Raw genomic sequence first — 27,030 nt, 5'->3', positions numbered from 1 at the left:
GCTGGATTGAAGTGGAGCAGCCAGGACTCAAACCGGCACCCATAGGAGATGCCAGCACTGCAAGCGGTGGCTTTACCCACTATGCCACAGTGCTGGCCTCTGTGGCTTTTTTTTTTTTTTTTTACTATTGTTTCTTCCATTACTTTATCTTAGCTTTTTCACTGCTGGTTTAATAGATATATCTAGCTGTTCCCTAGTATCTATCCTCCCTTCTTCCTTTCCATTGTTCATTTTTCAACTAAAAGATGGCCTTTTCCAAATTCTTTTGACCACTTGACTAAATTCAGGTCAACCATCAACAGGGAAAGTTCGCAGTAAGACTTCTGGGTAGTTGTTTTGAAGGGAAATTATTCATTCCCTATTTTGAGGTGGATGTCCTTACAGGAGGTACATGAGCAGTTATCTCATTATTTTCTTCTGAAGTTATTGGTCTAGTTAGTTATTTGAAGCCTTTTAAAATTTTATGATTTTCCTCAGCCCTTAAGGCATGCAGATCCAGCTGAAAAGCCCATGAGAGTATTTCAGGCATGGAAAGCCAAGACACTCTGGGGAAAAAAAAAAAAAAAAAAAAAACCTAAATGAAAGATCTCCGCGAATGAGATCCCAGTGGAAAGAACGGGTTATCAAAGAAGGAGGTACCCTTCTCTGAAGGGAGGAGAGAACTTCCACTTTGACCATGGCCTTGTCTAAATATGATCAGAGTCATTGAACTCAGGGGGCTTCCATAGCCTTGGCAGCTCATGACAAGAGCCTAGGGTGATTACTGATGCCATAAACAAGAGTGTCATTTGTTAAGTCAACAACAGGAGTCACTGTGCACTTACTCCTCATGTAGGATCTTTGTCCTTAGTGTGCTGAACATTGTGATTTAATGCTATAACTAGTACTCAAAGAGTATTTTTCACTTTGTTTCTGTGTGGGAGCAAACTGTTGAAATCTTTACTTAATGTATGCTAAACTGATCTTCTGTATATGAAGAGAATCGAAAATGAATCTTGATGTGAATGGAAGAGGAGAGGGATTGGGAAAGGGGAGGGTTGCAGGTGGGAGGGACGTTATGGGGGGGGGGAGCCATTGTAATCCATAAGCTGTACTTTAGAAATTTATATTCATTAAATAAGTTAAAAAAATTAACAAAAAAAATTTTTATGATTTTCCAAGGAAATTGAGAAGAAATATCCTAAGTAGATTGATGTCTATTGGTATTGATTTGGCTGTGGTATTCTCTTGTAATTTTCCTATATTCCTCTCTGTATTAGAGACTCTTTAATATTGCTTGTATGATTTTTTTTTGTTTTGATCATGCTTGCTGGATTAGACTTGTCTTTTCAACTTTCGATTTCATAATTTTCTTCTTTGAATTTTCCATTTGATTTCTACCTTGATCATTGTTGGTTCCTTTCTTCATTATCTGCTTTTATTTGTAACCATTCTATAGATACTTGAATTTTTTTATCAGATTCATTTGTATTCAGTTTTATGTACTTTCTAAAATACCTGTAAAACTAGTCATTTTCCATTAACTGTGGCTTTTGCCACATGAGCTAGCACAATAAGGCACTTGGAAAAATCCTGGAATATAGTCAAGTCACGTATTATGTAAAGTCTGTAAAATTAAAACAGCTATCCAAGTTACCTTCTTAACTAAACATTTTTTTTTTTTGACAGGCAGAGTGGACAGTGAGAGAGAGACAGAGAGAAAGGTCTTCCTTTGCCGTTGGTTCACCCTCCAATGGCCGCCGCGGCCGGCGCGCTGCGGCCGGCGCTCCGCGCTGATCCGATGGCAGGAGCCAGGTACTTATCCTGGTCTCCCATGGGGTGCAGGGCCCAAGGACTTGGGCCATCCTCCACTGCACTCCCTGGCCACAGCAGAGAGCTGGCCTGGAAGAGGGGCAACCGGGACAGAATCCGGCGCCCCGACCGGGACTAGAACCCGGTGTGCCGGCGCCGCAAGGCGGAGGATTAGCCTAGTGAGCCGCGGCGCCGGCCCTTAACTAAACATTTTACCAGTGATAGTTCCATACCGATTTACTTATCACCAAATTAGAAATTATTTTATATATCTTGGTCATTCTTAACTTGGGGTTCTTTTGGGACATCTAGGGCCCTTAAAAATAATTCCAAAGACTGTCCTAGCCCCTCATACACTTGTCCTTTCAGTGAGTCCCAACAAGCTTGCAGGAAAAGGGATGTCTTCCTTATTTTCACAGGAAAAAGTCAAGCCTGTGTGGCTTAGGGAATAATAGAGCTTCCAGGCTAAGTCAGTCTGATGCCAAAGTAATTTTATTTTTTCAACCCTATTTCTTTCTTCTGGATGCACACTGTCAAAAGGATCCAATTTCTGGATTAATGTTCATGACATATGATCCAAGACAAGGAATAGAAATAGCAAACATTCAAGGAAAAAGAACCAAAAGAATAGTAGTCAGGATCCTGGAGAGAGAAGTAAGGATACTGGAATCCTGGTGAAGCAGAGGCAATAAATAGGATATGAGTTCAGAGACCCAAGTGTGAAAGCAGTCTTGGACTGAACAGCAGGAGAGCATTGAGTGTTCTGGGGGCAGGAGGGAACCATGCAGTCCAACTTCCACGCAGACATACCCTTTGCATGCCCAACAGTGGACCTAAGACTTAACGGACATGTCAGAAGTTCCATTCTAATCACTACATTTTCTTGACTATAACTCCATATTTTTCCAATCATCTGTCTTGGTTTCACTATCACATAATTGACTCTGCTGCTGACAGAGGGTAGCTACTCTGTCTTGGCCTCAAGGGTGACCTCTATCTTAATGAATTCACTGTGATTCAAAGCCTGAAACTGAACTGTGGAATCTGAGGATTTTTTTTTTTTAAGTCAGAGACTATTTTTAAAGATTTTATTTATTTGAGGGGTAGAGTTACAGGCGGGGCGAGCAGGGGGAGAGCGTGCGCGCGCTAGCTCTTCCATCCACTGGTTCACTCCCCAGATGGCCAGTGCTGGGCCGTTCTGAAGCCAGGAGCTTCTTCCGGGTCTCCCACGTGGGTGCAGGGGCCCAAGCACTCGGGTCATCTCCTACTGCTTTCCCAGGCAATAGCAGAGAGCTGGATCAGAAGAGGGGCACCCATATGGGACGCTGGCACTGCAGATGGAGGATTAACCTACTGTGCCATGGTGCTGTACCCAAATCAGAGACTTTTTCAATAAGACTTCTGGACAGTCGCTTGTGATCAAGTGGCAATCAAGATGTACAGGGCATATTAATAAAAATCAACTGATTAATCTTTCTGTAAATTCATAGAATGAAAAATGCTTGTGCTTTATTACAATAGACCCCTCTAATCCATTCTTCCTTCTAGATTGCTTGTGATGTCTACCTTTCTCTACCACATTCATACTGTGTATTATTCTAAAATGCTCTGTAAATTAAGACACTGGAGTCGGATCCAGGGTTTACATTCTCATTTCTTTACTTAAGCCGTATTACCTGAATGAGTTATGACCTATCTCTTAAAGTTTAAGCTTCTTCTCTATACAGTGGGGATACGCATAGTAACTGCATATGATTATCCTGTGGCTTAGATGAGAAGATTCCTGAAAACAATGCTTCACACAAAGCGTGACACATAGTAAACACTTTGAAATGCTAGCATCACTTATTTGCATATGTATTCATCTCTTTTTTTTCCATTTTTTAAAAACTTTTAATTAATAAATATAAATTTCCAAAGTACAACTTTTGAATTACAGTGGCTTTTTCCCCCTATAACCTCTTTCCCACCCGCAACCATCCCATCGCCCGCTTCCTCTCCCATCCCATTCACATCAAGATTCATTTTCAATTATCTTTATATACAGAAGATCAACTTAGTATATACTAAGTAAAGATTTCAACAGTCTGCACCCACACAGAAATACAAAGTGTGAAATACTGTTTCAGTACTAGTTATACCGTTAATTCACAATGTACAACACATTAAGGACAGAGATCCTACTTGGGGAGTAAGTGCACAGTGACTCCTGTTGTTGATTTAACAATTGACACTCTTTTTGTTTATGGCGTCAGTAATCACCTGAGGCTCTTGTCATGAGCTGCCAAGGCTATGGAAGCCTTTTGAGTTTGCCAACTCCGATCTTATTTAGACAAGGCCATAGTCAAAGTAGAAGTTCTCTCCTCCCTTCAGAGAAAGGTATCTCCTTCCTTGATGGCCCATTCTTTCCGCTGGGATCTCAGTCACAGAGATCTTTCATTTAGGTCAAGCACTCCCCTTGCCACACCCCCATTATCCTCTACACACACACACACACACACACACACAAAGAGGAAGACTCAGAGAAGGGCAGGAGCCTTATCAGGAATACAAAGTATGTGAAGCATCAACTTTCTCTTCCCAAGTCAACTTGGCCAGCGGTCCCTCTTCCATTGAGGCTAAAGGGTGCCCAGCTAGAAACTGCTTCTTGTCTGAAAGTAACTGGACTGGAAAATTAGCAGTATCTTTACTGGGGCAATAGAAAGGAACCAGCAAGAGAAAGTATGATGGGGACGGGAAGGGGACAGCCACCAGGCCAGGAAAAGCTGAAGAAATAATCATCATCTGGTTTCTTCTCTTTTTCTTCCCCACCCCAATTACTCCAATTAGTAAGCTGAGGAAGCTGGTTTAGTAAGCAGTCTCAACCGGCTGGCAGTTTGAACATGAAAGGGTTTTAGTTTTCCAAGACCTACTCAACACTGCTCTCTGTCAAAAACTGTATTCCAGGTGAGTTTCAGTTTCTTTAATGATACTTGTCTGACTCATAGAATGGCAGATGTCCTAAACAGCACTCTGGCCTCAGAATCAGCTAAAAAAGCCCATGAGAGTGTTTCAGGCATGGAAAGCCAAGACACTCTGGCAAAAAAAAAAAAAAATGCATATGTATTCATCTCTTAAAGGAGACCAGACATCTCTCCACAAACAGTACTACAGGCATCATTAGAGGTTATCTCTTAAATATAATAATCTCCAATGGTGACTTGTTTCCTACTGTACTATTTTTTTTAGTCTTTAGCCAGATTTCCTTTATTTCTATCTATGACAATAGAAACCCTTCAAAGATCTATCAAGTGTCACAAATTGGCAATTACCTGGAAACAGTATTATTAACTGGATTAAGCCTTACCTCTATCAAGAAAAAAAATCATCCAACACACTTAAAGAAACCAAAATGACACTGGTACACATATGCCTTGACAAATAAACCAACAGCTCCTGATCAAATTCTCAATGCTCGAGAGAGATCTGAGAATACAATCTCCTGCTATTTTCAATGCTGCCTGAGAACGGACTTCAGTTGGTCTCTGGATGATCAGGCTAAGATGGATATACCTGCAATCAACTGCCTGGGAGTTGGGATGAGGTGTATACAAGCGTTGAAATGAACTAGGGGGTCAGAACTAGACTAATAAATAGTAGTGTTGAAAATAATCTTACCAATGAATGCTTACGGGCATTTTTCTTCCCCAAACAGGAAACAGTGAATATGGGAAATAAGACTTTCAGCAATATTCCTAGAACCACATGCCTGGAGCCACTAAACTTTCCAAAGCCTGAATATTAAAATCATCTTCATGTGGTAATTATCTTAATATTTTAAATTAAAAAAAAAAACGGATGCAACCCTGCAACAGCAAGCAAAGTGGAATTCTTAGGAATCCATCCGTTCCTGAGAAGCGCTGCGGAAGCAAGCTCACATTCAAGGTGCAAACCGTTTGTTTCCTGTGCGGATGAACTGCCCTCGGCCTCGCAGGCAGTACCTGCCGTCTCAGAGCACGGAGTGGGGGGCGATCAGGAAGATGGCCAACTCTGCACTGTCCTTGCCACTGTCCTTGCTGCTTTTCAACAAGAATGGCTTGGTAATTAAGACCAAGTCATTAGTGAGCTGGTAAACAAAACCAAGGCCAGCACAGGAAAGCGGCCTTTAGGTCCAGTGGAAGGGTTGGCCACGCCCTTTCTCTTCTTATCTCCACAGTTCTCTAGGAAATCCTCTGAGGTGAGCCAAGGTCAGAGGCTCCTTTTAACCCAGAGTAACTATTTGCTGCGCTGGGCGTCTTTTAGGCATCTAACTAGATTCTCATGGTTCGGCTCCGTCCCAACAGAGCTCTGAGCGCTTGCTTTCCCCAGGGAGTTCCTGGGGAAGCAGATGAAACTAATTACGACACAGCCCATCAAAAGCAATGCAAGTATTTTACCATCTGTGTACAGAGGCTTCCCTATGACCGTGGCCAAGGCCACAGAAGAAATATTTCCATCACAGAGGGGTCCACAGCCATTGTCCTCCCTCCTTAGTCCTTTGCCCAGACAACCTCAGCCAGCCTTCACCATTTTTCTTCCCCTCAAGGCAGAAATATCTCTTTCAGCTTATTTTTCTGATTTTCCCAACTAACCATGAAATCAGACCTGGTGGGATAAAGTGTAAAATCAATCTCCTGAATGTCCGGGATGTGGCTGCTGAGCCTCCATCAAACGCCTGGGCCAGATGCACTTCTATGCAGGCTCCTCTTCGTCCATTGCCACATCACTGGTGTTCTGTCTCTGCTCAGCTTCTGGCCCCGCGGGCAGAATCTTGTGACAGTGTGGAGAGGCGCTTCGATCTGGTCCTCTGTGAGCCATCCTTCACTCTTCCACTATCAGCTGGATCTCAACAGCAGTCATAGGCCCGTGATTCAGTGACTGAAGCTTCTCAGCTTTAGTCAGCTTGTGGCTTTTCATTGCTGTGAGAAATTCTGACAATCTCAGGACTCTGGTGCCGACATGGTGTTTTTGATATGTACTTTAATGTTTCATAGGTGATAGTATTCAAGTTCTGTTGCCCAGAGCTCTGTTTATTCTTCCCACTTTGTTTACGCCACTCTTTCAGATCAGTTAGTAACTGGAACACCTCATAGTTACTGAGCAGAATTGGCATCCTTCACTTCCATGTCGTCCTTGCGCTGTCCTCCCAGCAGCCTGCAGATAAGGAGCCTCCCGCTGCGCCCCCGCAGCTCCCCTAATCCACACAGCACCCGCCGCGGTCACAGGCCTCCACGGTGCTCCTACGGTACTGACTTCTATAAATCTCTGAAGACAATTAAATTTTCCTGAAATTAAAATTAGTGTGGGGATTAACTCAGACTAGACTAAGTTACTGGAATTAAGACTTATTCTATGCATCTGCTCTCTCACAATATGGCGCTGGGAGAGTAAACAACTTCTACACAGCTGCCTCTCGCCAATTTGACTGATGAGCTGCAGGAGCTGATCTTGCTCCTGATTGGAGGAGAGCAGCGTACTCGGCGTGTGGGTAGCAGAGTTGGGATTGGTGGAAGAGGACTATAAAGGAGGAGAGAGACAACATGCACCAGGAACATCCAGATAACACCTGAGCAGCCCCCGAGAGAGCCAGCCGGTGGCGTGCCGCTCCCCTGCGGAAGTGGGGAAAGTGGCAGGGGGAGCCGCCCCTCCACGGAGGTGGAAGGGTCGGCAGCCAACCCGGAAGGACCAGCAGCAAACCCGGGAAGGGCCGAGCAGACAAAAGAACGGCGCAGGGTCCTGTGTCGTTCCTCCGCGACAATTAGAGTATTTCCCATGTGTCTGGAGGTAAACATATGCTCACCTTCTATCTAGATAAACAGCTACTATCTAGTTTTTTTGAGCACAGGAGACATTCTCCGTTCATTATCTCTAATCTCCACAACCAATTGATGGCTGTAATTCCCATTCCTCATGGGTGGAAACTAAGCTCAGAGGTTAGAGGCTATATGCTCAGAGCATTAATAACTTTTAGGTGGTTTTTAGAAAAACATTTTTTGATGTTTTGTGTACTGAGTATTCTATAACAAATATTATGTTGGAAATAGCTTTCTATTATTCCAATCATAAAAGTAGTAATTTAGTCATAGCCAGTAGGTGGGGTAGGTTGGTTTTGAACTTGCCACTAGCAGTAAAGCCCATGCCCCCCACCCTTTTTTTTGGTGAATTCAATATTTACTTATGGTGTCTCTGATATTACATACTAGGCACTGTCCTAGGAGCAAGGAAGCAAAAACAAACAAGCAAACAAACAAACCAACCACCACACAGGCAGAAACATCTGTGTTCTGAAAAAGGATGCATGGTAGAGAACAGCAATAAATAATAAACATAAATTGTATATCTTGTGGTGGTTGATGCTGCATTGAAAAAACTGAGCCAGGAGGATAAAGAAATTGGTGTGTGTGGAGGGGGCAGGACTTAATCAGGCCCATGATTGACAAGGATTGCACTGTGGGTCATATTATACAAATGCTTTCATGGATGTCATACAACTAGCCAAAACAGCAACAAAATAAATATTCCTCTCTCTATATAATGAACTTAAGAATGCTTTTGAAGTGCATGGTGGGATTTAAACATTTTAAATAACAGAATGGCCTGTATACTGCTAAAATTTTTTGGTATCCCTTGCAATGCTAATAAAATTTAAATGTCAAGAACAAAAGTAATAGTCCATCCAGTAGATTGGATGTTACACTAAAATAACCTAAATTTTAAATTTATCTTAAAAGCGCCAAGTTAAGAAATACCAGTTATTGAGTTAGGTAGAGATACTCAATAGTCCCAATCCAAGCTTTCTCCTAAGTCTCTCATGCTACTGATTAAATTCTTCTCTATATATAAGAATTATTTTTTATCCTATACAAATAGATTTATGGAAAAATGTTGAATTAAAAAAAAACCTAAAGCAGGTATTAGGCACGTAGGTAGGCATCCTATTGCCTATTCCACAAAATTCATTGTTAAAGGTTGAAATTAGGATAATTTGGTGTATATTTTATTTTTCTTCACAGGCAGAGTTAGAAAGGTCTTCCTTCCGTTGGTTCACCCCCCAAAATGGCCACTACAGCCGGTGTGCTGTGCTGATCCGAAGCCAGGAGCTTCCTCCTGGTCTCCCATGCGAGTGCAGGGCCTAAGCACTTGGGCCATCCTCCACTGCCTTCCCAGGCCACAGCAGAGAGCTGGACTGGAAGAGGAGCAACCGGGACTAGAACCCAGAGTGCCGGCTCTGCAGGTAGAGGATTAGCTTAGTGAGCCGCGGTGCCGGCCTGGTGTATATTTTATTTTAAAATCTATATTTGCACACACATATAGAATGTTTCTACAAATGATTTATGAAATTTTCATACACACACATGATTTTTGCATACTGAGCATGGCTTGCCTTCCTGATTCCAACTCAAAACAAGTGATATCTAAACTGGTTTTTATTTATTTTATTTGGAAGGTAGAGAAAAAAATCTTCCATTCACTGGTTCACTCCCCAAATGGCTGCAATGAGCAGAGCTGGGCTGAGCCAGAGCCAGGAGCTGCTTCTGGGTTTCTCATGTGGGTGCAGGGGTCAAATCATTTGGGCCATCTTCTGCTGCTTTCCCAGGCATATTAGCAGGGAGGAAGATCAGAAGTTGAGCAGATGGGATTTGAACTGGCACCCATATGTGATACTGGGGTAGTAGATGGTAACTTTTACCCACTATACCACAATATCAACCCCTAAATTGTCTTAATTCACCATAGAAACGGTGTAGTGAACATGAATATCTATTGAGGAATGAGATGTCAACATGATATCAGTGTCATGGTATTTTTTAAAAACCCACAAAATGTATAGAACATTATATGTATATGGTTCAAAGATTATCAAGTTTATGGAAAAGTTATTTTTCAAAGACAGTCCAGTCTTTTAATTGACATTAGACATTAAAATTGTTTCACAAAGCCATTGCCACCTGGGAGGTTGAACCTGCAAAGCTTACCTTATTTTTTAGAATTTTATTTAAGTTATACAAGTTTCATGTATTTCATATACACAGATTTAGGAACATAGTTATACCCTCCCTCCCTCCCGCCAATGCTCCAACCCTTCCTCCTCCTCCCTCACATTCCCACTCTTAATTTTTACAAATTACTTTTGTCAGTTTACTTAATGATCATAAAGTTAACTCTACACTACGTAAAAGAATTCTACAAATAGTATGAAGAAAAAAAACCCCACTCTTCCTCAACAGAAGAGACAAGGGCTGTAAACAATCAGCCCACCTCTAAATGCCCAATACATTATGTTTTAGGTACTCTATTAGTTACCTCGGATCAAGGAAAATAAATGCTACCTGTCTTTTGGGGAATGGCTTATCACTAATGGTTTCCAGTTGCATCCAACTTGTTGCAAAACCAGGATTTCATTTTTTTTTAGTAGTACTCTATAGTGTATAGATACCATAATTTCTTTATCCAGTCAACAGTTGGACATCTGGATTGATTCCCTATTTTAGCTTTTGTGAATTTAGCTGCAATAAGCATGCGGGTACACATAAGTCTTCCATATATTGATTTCATTTGGTCTGGGTAAATTCTCAGAAATGGGATGGCTGGATCACATGTTAGGTCTATATTTAGATTTCTGAGTTCTCTCTATACTGTCTTCTACAGTGGCTGCACAAGTTTACATTCCCACCAACTGTGGATTTGGGTACCTTTTTCCCCATATCCTTGCCAGCATTTGATGTTTGTTGATTTCTGTTAGATATTCTAACTGTAGTGTGGTGAAACCTCATTGTATTTTTGATTTGCATTTCCCTGATAGCTAGTAATCCTGAGCATTTTTTCAAGTGACTGTTGGCCATTTGAATTTCCTGTCTTGAAAAACACCTGTTCAAGTCCTTTGCCCATTTCTTAACTGGATTATTTGTTTTATTGTTGAATTTCTGGAACTCTTTATAGATTCTGTATGTTAACCTTTCATCAGTTGCATAGTTTGCAGGTTTTTTTTTTCCATTCTGTCAGTTGCTTCTTCACTTTGCTGAGTGTTTCTTTCGCAGTGCAGAAGATTCTCAGCTTGTTATAATCCCATTTGTCAATTTTGGCTTTGATTGCCTATGCTTCTGGGGTCTTTTCCAAGAAGTCTTTGCCTATGCCAATGTCTTGCAGGGTTTCTCCAAAGTTCTTTAGTAATTTGATGGTATTGGGTCAGAGGTTTAGGCCTTTGATCGATTTTGACTGGATTTTTGTATAATGTGTAAGGTCTAGTTTCATACTAGTGCATGTGGAGATCCAGTTTCCCCAGTACCATTTGTTGAATAGACTGTCCTTTCTCGAGGGATTGATTTTAGTTCCTTTGTCAAAGATAAGTTGATTGTAGGTGCACGGGTTGATTTATATGAAAAGGCTATTGGTTTTTTCTGTGTTGATTTTGTATCCTGCCACTTTACCAAATTCTTTTATGAATTCAAATAGTTTCTCAGTGGAATCTTTTGGATGTCATCTGCAAATAGGGATAATTTGACTTCCTCATTCTCAATTTATATTCCTTTGATTTGTCTTGCATAATGGCTCTGGATAAAACTCCCAACTAAATTAAATAGCAATGGTGAGAGTGAGCATCCTTATCTGGTTCTGGATCTTAGTGGGAATACTTCCAGCTTATCCCCATTCAGTAGGATGCTGGCTGTGGTTTTGTCATAAATTGCCTTGATTGTGTTGAGGAATGTTTCTTCTATACCCAATTTGCTTAAGTTTTTTTTTTTTATCATGAAAGGATGTTGTATTTTATCAAATGCTTTCTCTGCATCTATTGAGATAATCATATGGTTTTTGTTCTTCTGTTTTTGTGATGTATCGCATTTATTTGCAGAGGAAGCCTAACATTCTCATATTTACATTTTTCCTAGCCTAATATTCTAATATTTTTGTATTTTTGAGTCTATTGAGGACCACCTGTATTGTAACAAACACCTTTGGTGAACTTTCCTATACTCTACTCCACTTGATGACCCTTTGCCCTTCTTTCCTTCAATTCAGTAAATATTCTTGCTCTAAGCATGAGATCCAGAGGGCAAAGATTTCTGAGGTAATATTTGAACTGAGCAATGAATGTTCAGTGAGGCTCCTTTTTGTCAAAGTATTATGGGCAAAGGAAACAGCAAACCCTTGCTTCTTGGGTTTGCTTGCCCAGAGGATGACTCTTAGGAGGCTACCAGAAATATAACCAATCCTAGTGAACTTCTATGTTCTCCATCATTCAAAGGATTCTTCTATATCCTGATAAGCCAAATGATGAGTGTGTAGGGTGTTCCTCTACTGCCCTCTATTATCTCTACCATATTTAAATTCTGCTTTCCCTTGCTCTACCCTAGCCTGAATGGATCTACTGAAGCAGAGGAAAGGAGAAACAATACTCCCTTCCTCTTTACTACCTGGCTGTTGTCTTATTATGAGTAGGTTAGTGGTGGGTGGGTTGTGAAATAGAAGAGCTGGTTCTTGAATTGGTACTTATCAATCAACACTGGGGCTGACTCCAGTTTTTGTGCATAGATTGTAGCAGTGTCTGTTGCCCTCAGTTTTGAGCCTTAGCAAAATTCTCTGCAATAGGAAAGAGTAATTACCTGGTATTCTATTTGTAGTAACCAGCTTTTTGTCCCTACAACAAAATACCTGAGGCAGTTCCAGCAAACTTTTGACTCAGAGTTCCAGAGGTCCAAAGGAATGGTGCTAGCATTGGTTTATCTTTAGGGCCCTTTCGGTTGTATCACAATTGTGGCAGGTATCACTGTTGGGAGCACATATGGAAACAAGCAATTATATCTCAAATAGGAAGCCAGAGAGACAGACAGACTTGGTGGGTCCAGGCCTTTGTGTCTGGAGAGCTAATTGCAGAAGGCCAGTATTGCCTTCCAAGGGCCGTACCTACACTGACCTAAGGACCTCCCACTGGGCCCTGCCTCTTAAAGGCCCATGCCATCACCCAACCCACTTCCCTGAAAACTAAACCTGTAACACATAAATCTCTGGGGGACACTCAAAGAATCTTCATATCATAATACTAATACTCTGGGGTAGCTATCACTTTTTGAGGTTTGGTGGGTGAGATCTGGAGTTTGAGGAAGCATTTGTGCACAACTCAATCCATAAAAAGTAGATGACTTTTGCAAAGCGGCTGCAATCACATAAGAGACAAATGTTAGTTGTGCACCTGGAACATGAGCTTGGACCTCCATCCTTGCACAAATATCTGCAATTGGAAGCTAAAAATGTGCAAGTCTAGAGGAGGTTTTGCCACTTGGAAGTGAGCCAGACTCATGAATGACTCTGCACCTGTTTATCTGGAGAATCTTAAAATGATAATCCCAAGAGTGAAGAAATATTTATACTGTTGAGTAAATCAGGGTTGGTATGTGGAATAAATTAATCAAATTTGTGAGTTCTAGTGCCAATATTTTTAGTGGAGGTTCCTTTTTCTCTCCAAGTCAGTTTATCAGGCATGATTTTTGTTTTGCCTCAATTACAAAAGGTCTCAATCCATTAGTGTAATTCTGTAAGACTATATGTTTATTAAGTGAAGATCTCAGCTTCAGATTTACATTTATAAAAACACTGCATGGAGCATACTCAGACTTCTACCCTACAAAGCCAGCAATGGAAATAATCATCTATAAGGAGCTAATCAGACTGAGCATATCCTCTGCTAACAAACATCATGATAGACTCCAGCAGAGTGCTTTGAATCTGTTCCTTTCCTCACTAGCAGTGAAATTTTCAGTTGAGAACAGCTGAGCTGTGCAGCTGGACACAATATGACAAGAGCAAGACATCTCCAAACCTTATCCTAGATATGTCCTGTGAATTTCTAGAATATTACAGATTGAGAACTAAAACTATTTGCTCACAGCTGGCACCGAGCTAAGGCATCATTTGTTGCAAGTGGCCTGCCAATGCTAAAAAAAGAATCCATTTCATTGGTAGCTTAGATTACCGATTAAGTAGGTTCCAAAACTAAAATTAACCAAATAGCTATTAGAGCCTGAAATATAGTAGACAATTAACAAATATATGCTTGATGGAAGAATAAAGCTATCCTAACTGGTATTTATGGTATCAGTAGGGAGATGTAAAGAGAAGAATGGAAGAGCTATTGGGTTGAATACTTGTGATTTGAGAATCTGCTACTAGCTCTTTTCACACCAGCATCCATTAAGTTCATCCATCCTACTATGAAAGAGTGACTCTGGATGACTCTCACTCCCCACTTACAACATTTCTGCAAGTCCTGTCAGATCTGTTGTCAAGATCTAGCCAAATTTACCTACTTTTTCCATCTCCACAGCACCAAACACTCCAGTAGATCCAAACTAGTTTCCCTGCTTCCATCTACACCTGGCTTTATCAGCGAATAGTTGTTGTCACTTCTCTGCTTACAACCCTTCCAGTAATCCAAGGTCCATAGGTTCCTCATGATTGGTTCTCTGCCTCCTTCTCTCATCTCTTCTTGTACCTTCTAACCCTTATGCAACATACTTCTGCCATTGGCCTGTTTTTTGTTCCTCAAACATGACTTGCCGCCTTTGCAGTTGCTATTCCCTCTGCATTGACTATTACTTGTATAGCTTGCTTATTTAAGTCACAACTCAGATGTCATCTCCTTAGAGAGGTTCTCTGTGGCTTCGTCACAACAAAGTCACTCTTCAAGTGATCATGCTTTTCTCTCTGTATAACACTGATCATAATCTGATGTTTTTATTTTCTTCCTGTCTCTTTCTAATGGAGGCTTGTCTTTCATATTCCCCTTTTGCATCCTCAGCACCTACTCATTCTCTAATAATCGTTGAGTGAATGAAGCAGATGTTGATTTTTCTTTGTCATAATACAAATAGAAGAAAGGGACAGAGTCAGAAAAGTGTAACATGGAGCAGTTGACAGGGAATTGCTGTAGGATGGGAGATCATCTGCTTCCATCACTTCACTTTAGGATGAGAAAGTTGAGGTTGCAGTTACCCAACATCATTCAGCTTATCAGGAGCAGAGTCCAGAACACATCCAGGAGTCATGATTCCATTTCTACAAAAGCTATGCATGGGGGAGACTGCAAAGAAATTGAATTTTATGGCTGAATTAACATAAAAATTGACATATGATGAAAGGCAGAAGGAGTACCTGAGAAGAAAACACCTTTTCTGAGAAGACTTCTTAAACAGTGGTAGGTGAAAATTACTGTAATAAAGAAACAAGGGGACAGCATTGTATCACAGTGGGTTAAGACACAACCTGCAACACCAGAATTCCATATCAGAGCACTGGTTCAAATCTTGGCTGTCCAGCTTCCCAATCCAGCTCCTTACTAATGCACCTGGGAAAACAGAAGATTGTCCAAGTACTTGCTACCCAGGTGGGAGACTTAGATGGAATTCTTGGCTTCTGACCTTGACCAGGGCCATTAAGGCAATTTAGGGAGTAAACCAACAGATGACAGATCTTTCTGTCTCTCTCCCGCTCTGTCATTCTGTCTTTCAAATAAATAAAATGTGAAAATCTAGGATTAGATTGGAGAGCAAGGTCATTGGAAAAAGCCAAGGGAAAGAGTTCTAGTCATTAATATTAAGGATGGGTACAGTGATGAGAATCAAAAGGAGGAATTTAATTAAAGGGAGAGCATGCTTTAAAGGCTTTTAGAAGGTAGATGGATTATTCATTTCTCAGGGTTCTATAATCACTTTATTCCAGTAATTTTTAACTTATTCTAAGTTGTGGGGGACATTCTGGATAAACATAACACAAAACCAACCAACAAAAATCTCTACAAGGGACTATTGAAGTAGTACTTGCTTTCTTTGCTGGGTGACTTGATTCTAGAGAACTTTTCTAAAACACAGCAATACCAGATCCTAAGACCTGGTTTATTTATGCTGGAAAGTGTTTGGAGTATGATATAACGTCCTTACTTATTGAACTGGTGGTGGCCAATGATCACGGTTGTTAAATTTCAATCTAATGGAAGATGACTGTCTTTAATAAACTGGGAGAGAGGCGAGTTAAAGAGTAAATGATTGCTCTGTAGCACGAGGAGCTGCTTGACCTCATGCAAACCCTTCCTCTCTGACCCTGCTACCTTAAGTAGTTTATACCTTGGCTTGCTTTTATTGCCTCTTTGCCAATGTAGATAAGACTGCAGACTCAAAACTCAAAGAGGAGGCTCTATCCATGGAGGAGTAGCCTATAAGGGTTTTTTTGGAAATGTAAATTTTTTTTGTAAATACAACTTTAGGAATATAGTGATTCTTCCCACCATACCAGCCTTCCCATCCCCACTCCCACCCATCTTCTTCCTCCCTTTCCTAGTCCCATTCTTAATAAAAAAAAATACCTATTTTCAATTAAATCTATGCTAGGTAAAGAGTTTCGCAAGTTATGTGAAAAAGAAAAAAACAAACTTGTTCAACAGTTGAGACAAGGGCTATGAGAGAGTGATTAGTTCAAAGGGCTATGTCTACTCTGGAGCAGTCTGACCTAGAGAATCAGAACTCAAGTGGAAGGGAAAGGCATCCATGTGGAAGGGCATCATGGCTCAGAAAATTAGTGCCCAAGCAGGGTGGGAGGGTATGCACGTGGATGTGGCTCAGTGCATGCAGTCAAAGCACATGCAGAGTAAGGAGAGTAAGGAGCCAGGCATGGAATATGGGGTGAAGGGTGCCTATGTGGTGGTGAGGGGTAGCAGCAACCATGAGAACTTGGTTAGAGAGAGGGAGACTGGCTAGATAAACATAACAAGAGTTATGGGCACCAGTTTTCTCAATGTTGATGAGGGAAGCTATAATACGGGAAGGGGGAAAAACAGAATAAACCCTATGCTGTTTAATTGGAATTGATGTTATTGGTATAAATTGTGTGTATGTATTCTGTGCCTGCAGATAACTAGATAGAACCCTGTTCACTGAGCACTGAGAAGCAGTGACACTTCCACCGGCCATAGGACTCTAAATTCTACTAAAAGGAACCAGGGACCCCTGGAGAAATGGTTGATTCCCAGGCTCAGGCAAAAAGCAATGTGCCAGCAAAAATGACCATATCATTTACATTCATTTCTTGAAGGTTTCCCACCACTAGGATATTTTCCTTCCAGAACAGCTTATGTCTTATGTTTTCCTTCTTTGCACTTCCAGCCCAGTACATATTAGGTTTTCAGCATAAATATTTTTAAATGAATTAATGGAATGCATTTTCACCTTTTGACTTTAAATAAAAAATAAAAGACTTATTTACTCCAAAGGCAGAGTGTCAGAGAGGGAGGGAGAGTGAGCTTCTATCCTCTGGTTTACTGTCCAAATGGCTACAAAAGTTAGGTGTGGGTCAGGACGAAGTCAGGAGCCAGAAACTCCATCTGGGTCTCCCACATGGGTGGCAGGGGCCCAAGACTTGGGCCATCTCCCACTACCTTCCCAGGCACATTAGCAGGAAGCAGGGCAGCCAGGATTTGAACCAGCACTCTGATGGAATGCCTGCATTTCAAATGGTAGCTCAACCCACTGTGCCACAATGCCAACCCTTATTTTTTAAATTTTATTTGAGAGCGAGCAAGCACACTCTTATCTGCTAGTTCATTCCCTAAATGCACTCACTGGCTGAGGTTTGTCTGGGTCTGAAGCCAGGAACTGCGAACATTATCCAGGTCTCCCACATGGGTGATGGGGACCCAATTACTTGAGCCATCACTGCTGTCTCCCAGGGTCTGAATTAGTAAGAAGCTGAGATCAGGAGACAGAGCTAGGAATCGAATCTAGATATCTGCTGTATGGGACATAGATATCTTCATCATGAATGACTAGACTAAATGCTCACCCTCTGGAGGATTATTATTTTAAAATGCAGAAAGTTTCAGCAAATGAACAAAATGGAGGAATCTGGAACACATCATGCTGAGTGAAGTAAGCCAGTCCCAAAGGGACAAATACCATATGTTCTCCCTGATCGGTGACAACTGACTGAACACCAAAAAGGAAACCTCCTGAAGTGAAATGGACACTATGAGAAATGGTGACTTGATCAGCATAGCCCTGACTGCTAATGGACAACTTAATACATTATCCCTCATAGTATTTTTTTTTATCTGTTCTACTTAATATGACTGGTTTAATTCTGTAATTATCACACAGTTATTCTTAAGTGTTGAAAATTAACTGAAATGTGATCCCTGTTAAACATAAGAGTGGGAATAAGAGAGGGAAGAGATGTATAATTTGGGGCATGCTCGGGCTGACTTGCCCCAATTGGTAGAGTTGGAAACATACCAGGGGATTCCAATTCAATCCCATCAAGGTGGCATGTGCCAATGCCATCTCACTATTCCAAGTGATCAATTTCAGTTCACAATTGATCATAATGAAAGGACTAAGAGTCAAAGGGAGCACATAAACAAGTCTAGTATCTGCTAACACTAACCGATAGAATAAATAAAGGGGAGAGTGATTCAACATGGGAAGTGAGATACTCAGCAGACTCATAGAATGGCGGATGTCCTAAATAGCACTCTGGCCTCAGAATCAGCCCTAAAGGCACTCGGATCTGGCTGAAAAGCCCATGAGAGTATTTCAGGCATGGAAAGCCAAGACACTCTGGCAAAAAGATCTCTGTGAGTGAGATCCCAGTGGAAAGAACAGGTCTTCAAAGAGGGAGGTGCCTTTCTCTGAAGGGAGGAGAGAACCTCCACTTTGACTATGACCGTGTCTAAACAAGATAAGAGTCGGAGAACTCAAGGGGCTTCCATAGCCTTGGAAACTCATGACTGGTGCATAGGGAGATTACTGATGCCATAAACAGGAGTGTCAATTTGTAAAGTCAACAACAGGAGTCACTGTGCACTTACTCCTCATGTAGGATCTCTGTCCTTAATGTGCTGTACACTGAGGCTTAATGCTATAACGAGTACTCAAACAGTATATTTCACTTTGTGTTTCTATGGGGGTGCAAACGATTGAAATCTTTACTTAATGTACACTAAACTGATCTTCTGTAAAAAAAAAAAAGAAAGAAAGAAATTATCAATTCCCAACTTGACTCTCACTGGGATTAAACATGACAATAGGTCTGATCTGATTTCACCATCATTTAAAAAAAAATCATCTATTATTTTTCACTTTATGTTTCTGTGTGGGAGCAAACTGTTGAAATCCTTACTTAAGGTATACTAAGCTGATCTTCTGTATATTAAGATAATCGAAAATGAATCTTGATGTGAATGGAAGGGGAGAGGGAGTGGGAAAGGGGAGGGTTGTGGGTGGGAGGGACGGTATGGGGGGGGGAAGCCATTGTAACCCATGAGTTGTACTTTGGAAATTTATATTCATTAAATAAAAGATAAAAAAAAAAAAGAAAGTTTCAGCAAATGATTACCTTAGATCATTGTGAATTCATACTCATGCTTAATATTTTAGCAGCAATTTTTTTTCAGCCAATTTATTACTGTGACCTAGACACTGGAGCAGAAGAGGTACCTGTTGAGTACTTTGGGGGCATACAATTATAAAACTAATGAGGATTTTTTTTTCCTGATTAACAGCACCAGGCAATTCTCCAAAATGTTTAATTTTAGTGGTAGGTTAAAAAATAGCTAAATAGATTAATGTTTTCATTCAGCCTGAGCCAAGAAGTTTCCTCAGAATTGTACATGTTTAGGTTTTATATATTTTTCAGTAACCTTCCTCTTTGAAAGTCAACTGCACATTGAAAATGGAAGTCTAGTAGGTAGGCAGGGAATGCCCAACCATGAAGGACTCAGAAATACACCTTCTCCTCCCTATGTTTCCTACCTGGGCTCACAGTTATACTACCTGTCCTACCACCAGTGGTCTTTGGTCTCTAATCTCTGCCTAGCTCATGGGCATCAGCAAGGCTCTGTACTTGAGGGGTAAAGCTCTGCTTGAAATCATTGATAACCTCCAAATTTGTTTTGTTAGGGAAGCTCAATGGGACAGTGGATCAAGTGCCAGAGGAGGCTGGGAGCCTGAGTTTGCAAGTGTGCCTTCCTCCCACCATCTCCAGTGGGTGGGTTCTGGGCTGTCCCCTTTCATGTTTCCTAGTGCCAGGCCCACTCAGTCTTTCCCTTGAGGCTTAGGGCCTTGGGCACATTCCTGAGAAGGTTGGATAGGGTTAGGAACAAACACCTTGTTATATCTTTGGGAGGAGCCTGGTGGCTACTGTCCCTATCCTAGCAGGTTCATGTGCATCTGGTAGGTGACCAGGAGAAAGTCGTCTCTTGGGTGGTACTAAGATTCCTTCCTACCCACATACAGTATCCAGCCCATCCTGGAATGGAAGTATGAGATTGTTGGAAGTTACTGTCTGTTGTGTGAAGAGGGGCTTTCTGTTTTGACTTCCCCAGACTCTACCCCTGACAAGGGTAACACCTTGAGCAAATGCATTTGTGTTGCACATGGGCTTCTGGGCACAGGTTGGGGTCTGTACTTGCCAAGAGTGTACCAGTGGCCCAGAGTGCTGGCAACACAAATCCTTTTCCTTTAAACCTTCCTTAGTCTGACCTGTGTTTGTCTTTTCAGACCAGCTCTAGGCACCCTGAGACATTAAATGCAGATTGTGTCATTTTGGCGATTCTTTCTGTGAATTGAATGCTCTGATATTTAAAATTGGCATTTGTATAGGTTAAATTACGTATTACTGAGGGAAAAATTCATGCTAATAATGTAGAGCTTAATTTTTCTTTACTGAGAAAACATTAAACAACATGTAAAAAAACACCAAGAAAAGTCAAGAGACCATGGAAGAAAAGAAACAATTTCTATATAACTTTTATGGCACTTTTCTCTTTGAACAAGGGGCTCTGCATTCTTATTTTGCACTGGGCCATACAAATTATATAGCCCATCATGTCTCACTTCTTCCTTTCCTTCCCCACATCTACTTCCTCATTTCAGGTCCCAGGTCATCTCAGGAGCAGCTTCAACAACCTCTTTACCATTGTTCTGCCTCCCTCCTCTTCCACCTCACTGCATTCTCCAGTTTGCAAAAGCAATATTTAAAGATGCAACATCTACTGGTGTCTTTTCCACCCTGTGCAAACTATATGGTAAAGCTTGAACTAGTTGTCCTCCAGTCCAGCAAGTCCTTGTAAGATCAGGTTCCTATCATTTCCAGATTCCCTGTGCTCTGTCTCTAATCCATTTCTCTCAGTGGCTATGTGTTCCCTCCCCTCTCAGGCTGTGTCCCTGCACTGCTGTTTCCTCTGGCTCAGTGCTCACCCCCTACCACTGACTTCCTTTGACAAGGTTGTCCTTTGTGTCTCAGCTCAGGTGACCTTACCTGTTGAATTGCTCCAGGGAAAGCTAGGCACTTGCGCCTTCTCTTTTGGGTTGAACTGGGCATCTTTCTTTGGCGGTATATGTATTACATTGAATTCCTGTTTTGTTTTATTCTGCATTTCTTTCTCATTCTGAGTCCATGAACAACTTGAGGGCAATTTGTGTTTGTTATTTCATATTCATTAATTGACTCATTCAAAAATACTTACCGAGTGCTTTCTATGTCCTAGGCGCTTTTAGGTAGAGAACAACAATGCATAGACTCCTAGTCCCTGGGTTAATGGAGCTACAATTTAGTCCTGAAGGCAGAACCTTGGGAAGGGAATCATTTAGTAGGTTAAATTATAACTGAGAGCGGAGCTTTGGAGGCAGCTGAAGGGAGGAAGCAGAGACCTCACTCCTGAGGAAAGGGTAGAAGTTCAGGGAGCTACACGGTAATCAGAAGACCTCACACAGAGCATGTGCAAACATTATAGACGGTCTCTGGCTTCTGATGGTTAAACTTGAGATTGTCCAATTTTAAGATGTTGTGAAATTGATGCTTCAAATTTTGATTCTTCCCAGGCTAGTGATATTCCATGAGCTGGGCAGGGAAGCCATAGCTCCTAGGCAGCTGTCATCAGGGGGGAAAGGAACTGATGCTCTAGACTGTGCTGTGTTGCTAAGATATTAGGTAGGTTAGCTATTAAATTCATTTTTCTTTGTTTTTAAATTTTTATTTGAGACAGAGATCGCCAATCTATTGGTTCACTCCACAAATGCATACAATGGCCAGGATTGGGCCAGGCTGAAAATGGGAGCTGGGAACCCTATCCATGTCTCCCATGTGGATGGCAGGGTCCTAAGCATTTGAACAATTTTACTGCCTACCAGAGTGAGCATTAGCAGGAAGTTGAAATTAGAAGCAGAGCTGGGACTCAAACCCAAGTACTCTGATATAGGATGTGGGAATCTCAAGTGGCATCTTAACCATGAGGCCAAATGCTTGCCTTCTGATATTTGATGGTAGCACTTCTAGGAGCTAATACTAAGGCAACAATCTGAAGACAGCAGTAAGATAGTGTTGTTTAGACTGTGTATATGAAAGAGAATTTTGCAAATGAGAAGTTGCTACATTGCTTTCCATACCTGAAGGAATTCTTAATTTCTTAGTATGTAATCAACTTATACAAGTAGATTTTTCTTCTGCCCCTGTGTATAACAAAGTATTGTGAATTCAAGGTTTTGAGGAGAGGGAGACATGTTTCCTTCTGTCTTTGTGCTTTCAAGCTGAAATAACATAATATCACAGACCAGGTGGCTAGTAAGAGACAGAATTTTTTTCTAACAGTTTTGCAGGATGGCAAGTCTATGATTAAGATATCAGCAGATTTGGTGTCTGCTCAAGGGCCCAATTCCTGTTTCATCGAAATCATGTCTGCTCATGGTGTCTTCGCAGGTTGGAAGAGGTGAATGAATGTCCTTGGGCCCTAATTCCACATGACCTGATAACTTACTAAAGGGCCCTACTTCCTAATACTATCACTTTGGATGTTAGGGTTTCCACATACAAGTTTTGGGGGACCAGAAAGATTCAGACCATAACACCTGATCCATTAAAAGGATCACATATCTGAATGCCAATAGAAAGGCAATGCGAAATCATTTGTCTTCTTGGAGTAGCTAGGGCTTAATAAGCTTACCCTTCCCTACAAATAAATCACTGTCAGTTTGGTCAATATCTTAGTTGATTTTAAATATGATAAAGCCATTAATTAAGAATGCAGAAATATAAAAAATCAAATGAATCCAGTTGAGCCACATGTCTCTGGGGATTTTGTTATTTAAAGTACTCTTCAGTAGTCACAAATCACTGCCTGTCTGAGGCAACTGTTGGAAGTCATATGATTCTGCAGCACGGCAGCCTGGATACTGTGCTGCTTATGCCTGCAAGTGATAGGAGTCGTATACTATGCCTCATGTGATACGGTGCTGCTGGAGGGGGATTACAAAACCTCAGGTGTACAAATCTGACTTTAAGAAGTGATTTAAATATGTTTCCATGTATTCTTGAAAGTTCTCAAGAACTGGGGCTATCAGTCATTAGAGTGGACACAATCATGTTAATAAGCAGCATCATGGGACTCAATAGAGCTTATCAATGAGTTCCCAATCAGCTCTAAGATTCCAGAACACAGGCCCTGCCTGCTTCCAACATTTACCTAACTGAGAAACAAGAGATGAATAATTTCTCTGCACCTGCTTGCTTATCTGAATCAGAGACAACAGGACTATCCTCCAGTTATTTATGGGAAATAAGTACACTAACGCTTATTTAAGGAACTAAGAAGCCCCAAGCAACATCAACTATCCTTATTAACAAGAGAAATACTATGAAATTTTCCAAATTGAAAGAAACTTCAATTCACTGGGAGAAAAACACTGGTACTGAAGAAAAGGGAGAGGGCTAAGTCTGCCCTTGAATTTCAGGCTTCAAGAAACATAATCTTATTATCACCCACAAAGTAACAGAATCAGAATGAGGTTCCAGGCATGAGAGGAAAGAGGTAACCATGGGTATATGGATGGGCAAGAGGTAGGGGCTGACAATACTGTCCTGGTAGGGAAATCATGGGAGAAGGGAGAGTTTGTGGAGGTGAACTTTGAATTGACATAAGAGATGAATAGCTACCTTAGAAGAAGTCCTCTCTGGACAGCCATAATGACTCCACATCTTTGAGCTGTTGTGAAAATTGAGACATCTATAAACATCCATTTCAACATGGACTAGCATTTACCAAAATGCTATTATATAACTATTCTACAATACCTAGACCCCTCACTATTTTTATTGAATGCAACACCATTCCTGGTTCTCTCTTCACCTTCCCTATCCTGGGACCCAGCCTGTCATTTTACAGTTATGTCCATCTCTCTGGAGCCTCTGCCACCATGGACCCAGGATTGGTTGGGGGCCATGAGAATGCAACTGCACATCTGTGTTGTCAGACAAGATTTCAACATTTCTGCAATGATGTTGAGTCTAACACTAAGTATGAGCACCAGCTTTGGAGTCAAGTGGCCCTGGGTTCAAATTCTGACTCTGGTAGTTAGGATTGCCTTCAACAATTTCAGCTCTCTATGCATCAGTTTATGCTTTTGTTAAACTGGGCTACAATTTCAGCTGCATCAGACATCTTCCATGTATTCCACCAGATGGCCCTATACCTTCCTCACTCTGTTCTGTGCCCCAGAAGGCATAAACTAAGTTCCCTGTTCTCCAACTTCCATATGAGGAGAACCCAGAGGTCGTTTCACTTACTAGTTCTGGCTGCTTCAAACAGCTTTAATGTCCTATTGTTTATAAAAACTCACCCATGGACTAAAGTCTAAACTAGAACTCTAATTGAATAGGATCTGACTCCCAATCTGATAAGAGTCTAACTTTTATCTCCTCTTGTTCCCCCTGGTGCACCCTTCCACTGGTGACAGATTACTTGCTTACTGTTTCCCAACCATATTCATTTAATTCCCTTCCTCATGCTTCTGCTGTTTCTACAACTTCTGGCTGTTGCTCAAGGCCTAGTTCAAGCCATTCTACATCCTAATCACAAACATAGGATTTGGTCTCCTACAAGAATTCCCATATCACTGCCTATGTATCTTTTTATTGGGCACTTTGACACTTTTTGCTTGTATTTTGGTAGGTAATTGCATGTTTATTTCCCATGCTTCTTTGTAATTTCTAGGGGAGGGGTGTCCATGTTGTGTTCATCCTGTGCTGCCCCCCCCCTCCCAACCACCATTACCTTACCATGGAGGCATTTCCATGAACATTTCATGAATGATATGGTGGGTTTTGTTGGTGGCTGAAGAGCACGCAGTGGTTGAAATATGAAGTTGGCATTACGAGCTTACTTACACAACACTTTCTAATGAGCACTCTTCTGGGAGATTCTCCAGCAGTATGACTAAAGATTTACATTTCTGTCCAGTAGTTTTTGGATGGGGAGGAGGATAGGAAACTCATTTTCAGTCTCCTTTATGGATCATTGCTACTTATAGTTTGTGACAAAACATCATTACAAGGGTGCTCTAGGGGTAACCCTGCATGGTGATACTCCAGAACAGGTGGCAGGCGTGGGGCCAGGCGGGGAAAGTGTAAGGGAAATTTTCACTTTCTGCCAGCTAGCCAGAATAAATAGAACACTGTCTCTACACTGATGTCTTTCATTCTCTTACCATTAATATGCACCATGATGAATTAACAATTCAGATTTAGTGATAAGCTTAGTCAAGCTTCCTTGAACTTGCACTTTGTGTTCTGGCACTGCCACATGCTTTAGGGATTACCACGGACTTAAGGCAGGGTCTCTGCCCTAATTTATTGCTCAAGTTTGTTCGGGAGGCAAGATCTAAATGCTACCACAGTGAGGAGGCATAGGAGCAACTCTGCCCTAGAACCGCTCATGTGCCTCAAGTACGTTAATACAATTTGAGGTCACATTGTACGAGCCAGATTCTCAATGCCTGAGTTGGTCTCTGGGATGAAATACAGTTTCTTTAAGGACTTTAAGCCAGGGCTAAAATGTAGCTTAATGTGGACTTTGAACTGGGGCCGTGCGTTTTATATCTTACAAAGCAAGCTTTGTTGACCTGCCTTTCTAATCCCAGCATGCCCTAACCTCAGAAGTGCAGACACTGCCAGTTATGACCATTTTGGGGAGGTGCCCAGAATGGTCTTGGAGCTTCAGAGTACACTGCAGAGGCCTGGGCCGGGACTGCTGCTGGCAGCAGCGAGGAGCAGGTAGTGTTTCCAAACACCCAGCAAGATCTGAGCACATCCTCCTGTCCCCTGAGTTTATTGGTGTTTAAATTTTAGTTCACAGAGCCTATGGCGAAGAAATGGAATTTCAACTCTTAATATCACTGAATTCAGTGGCAGTGAACTTTTGCTGTTCTTGTTGGTTTTCTCAACAGGCTGCTTCATGAAACTGTCAGGAGATGAGGTGGAATAGGTTCACACAGTAGGCAGGAAAAGATACTAGGTACTAAACCTAAAATGTATCACTGTTGCTCTGAGTCTCAACTTGTTAAATCCCTAAGAACACAACTCACATGTGCATCTTCCTGGATTAATACCAAGCACAAGACAAATGCAACTTCTTTCCCATTCAGTCTTTGATATTACCTGACACTGTCTCATAATGCTAGTTTCAATGCTATAAATTAGCACCCCTCCATTTTTATATTTATATCTACAAATCATGACTATCCCTAAGTCTACCAACAGCCGTTCAGCAAAGGGCCCTTCCTCTCCCTACCAGTAGCACTCACCTGCTTACAGCTGCATTCAGAGTGGCTCAGGAGGGTCCTGGTGCCTACTGTATGTGAGGATTGGTTTCTTTTTTTTTTTCAGTCCCCGATGAACAAGGATCAACTCTCACAGCTGCTCTAATGGCCCTGTCTGAAGGGAAGCCATCCTAAAAATAGAATCAAAGGGAACAAATGCTTTGCCTGATAGACTATTTTGAGGTGCAGGAGGTTGAGGGACTGAAAAATGAAAATGTGTTATAAAGTGGGATGAGAGGTATGCAAAGTTTAGAGAAATTTGGGGGTTTCATTGTCAAGTTCATGATTGTTGCCTGTAGAGATTTTAGGTTAAAGTGTGAAGTTGTCAACATTAGATACAACCTAATGTTTTAAAATTTTACATGACCTTTCCTGTATATTTCAAAGTTCTCAATATCTTAGGGACACAATTTTAAAAGTTTTCAGAGTAAACTACTAGCCTTTACAATGGGGTCACGGGAGTTGGTGTGGTGGTACAATAAGTTAAGCTGATGTCTGTGACACTAACATTCCACATGAACTCTGGTTTGAATCCCAGCTGTTCCAATCCAGCTTCCTGCTAATGTGCCTGGGAAAGAAGTAGAATATGGCC

At 41.4% G+C, this 27,030-nt stretch overlaps 1 long non-coding RNA gene and 1 pseudogene across 1 annotated transcript in view; both read right to left on the bottom strand.

Annotated features, from left to right (window-relative positions):
- Window positions 1-26,583, bottom strand: part of LOC108177435 (uncharacterized) — a 33,743-nt gene extending 7,160 nt beyond the window's left edge. The window contains exons 1-2 of the long non-coding RNA XR_001794233.3: window positions 26,424-26,583; window positions 23,779-23,827 (exon numbers count right to left, since the gene is read on the bottom strand). This is a non-coding gene — a long non-coding RNA (uncharacterized lncRNA). The remainder of the gene's footprint in view (window positions 1-23,778; window positions 23,828-26,423) is intronic.
- LOC138849652 (DNA-directed RNA polymerase III subunit RPC9-like) lies at window positions 6,380-7,041 on the bottom strand (annotated as a pseudogene).
- Window positions 26,584-27,030: the final 447 nt, after the last annotated feature.

The sequence above is a fragment of the Oryctolagus cuniculus genome, chromosome 5 (genome assembly GCF_964237555.1).
Source record: "Oryctolagus cuniculus chromosome 5, mOryCun1.1, whole genome shotgun sequence".
NCBI classification, from domain to species: domain Eukaryota; kingdom Metazoa; phylum Chordata; class Mammalia; order Lagomorpha; family Leporidae; genus Oryctolagus; species Oryctolagus cuniculus.
The sequence above is the reverse complement of the archived record's forward strand: the minus strand, read 5'-3'. Positions and strand labels throughout refer to the sequence as shown.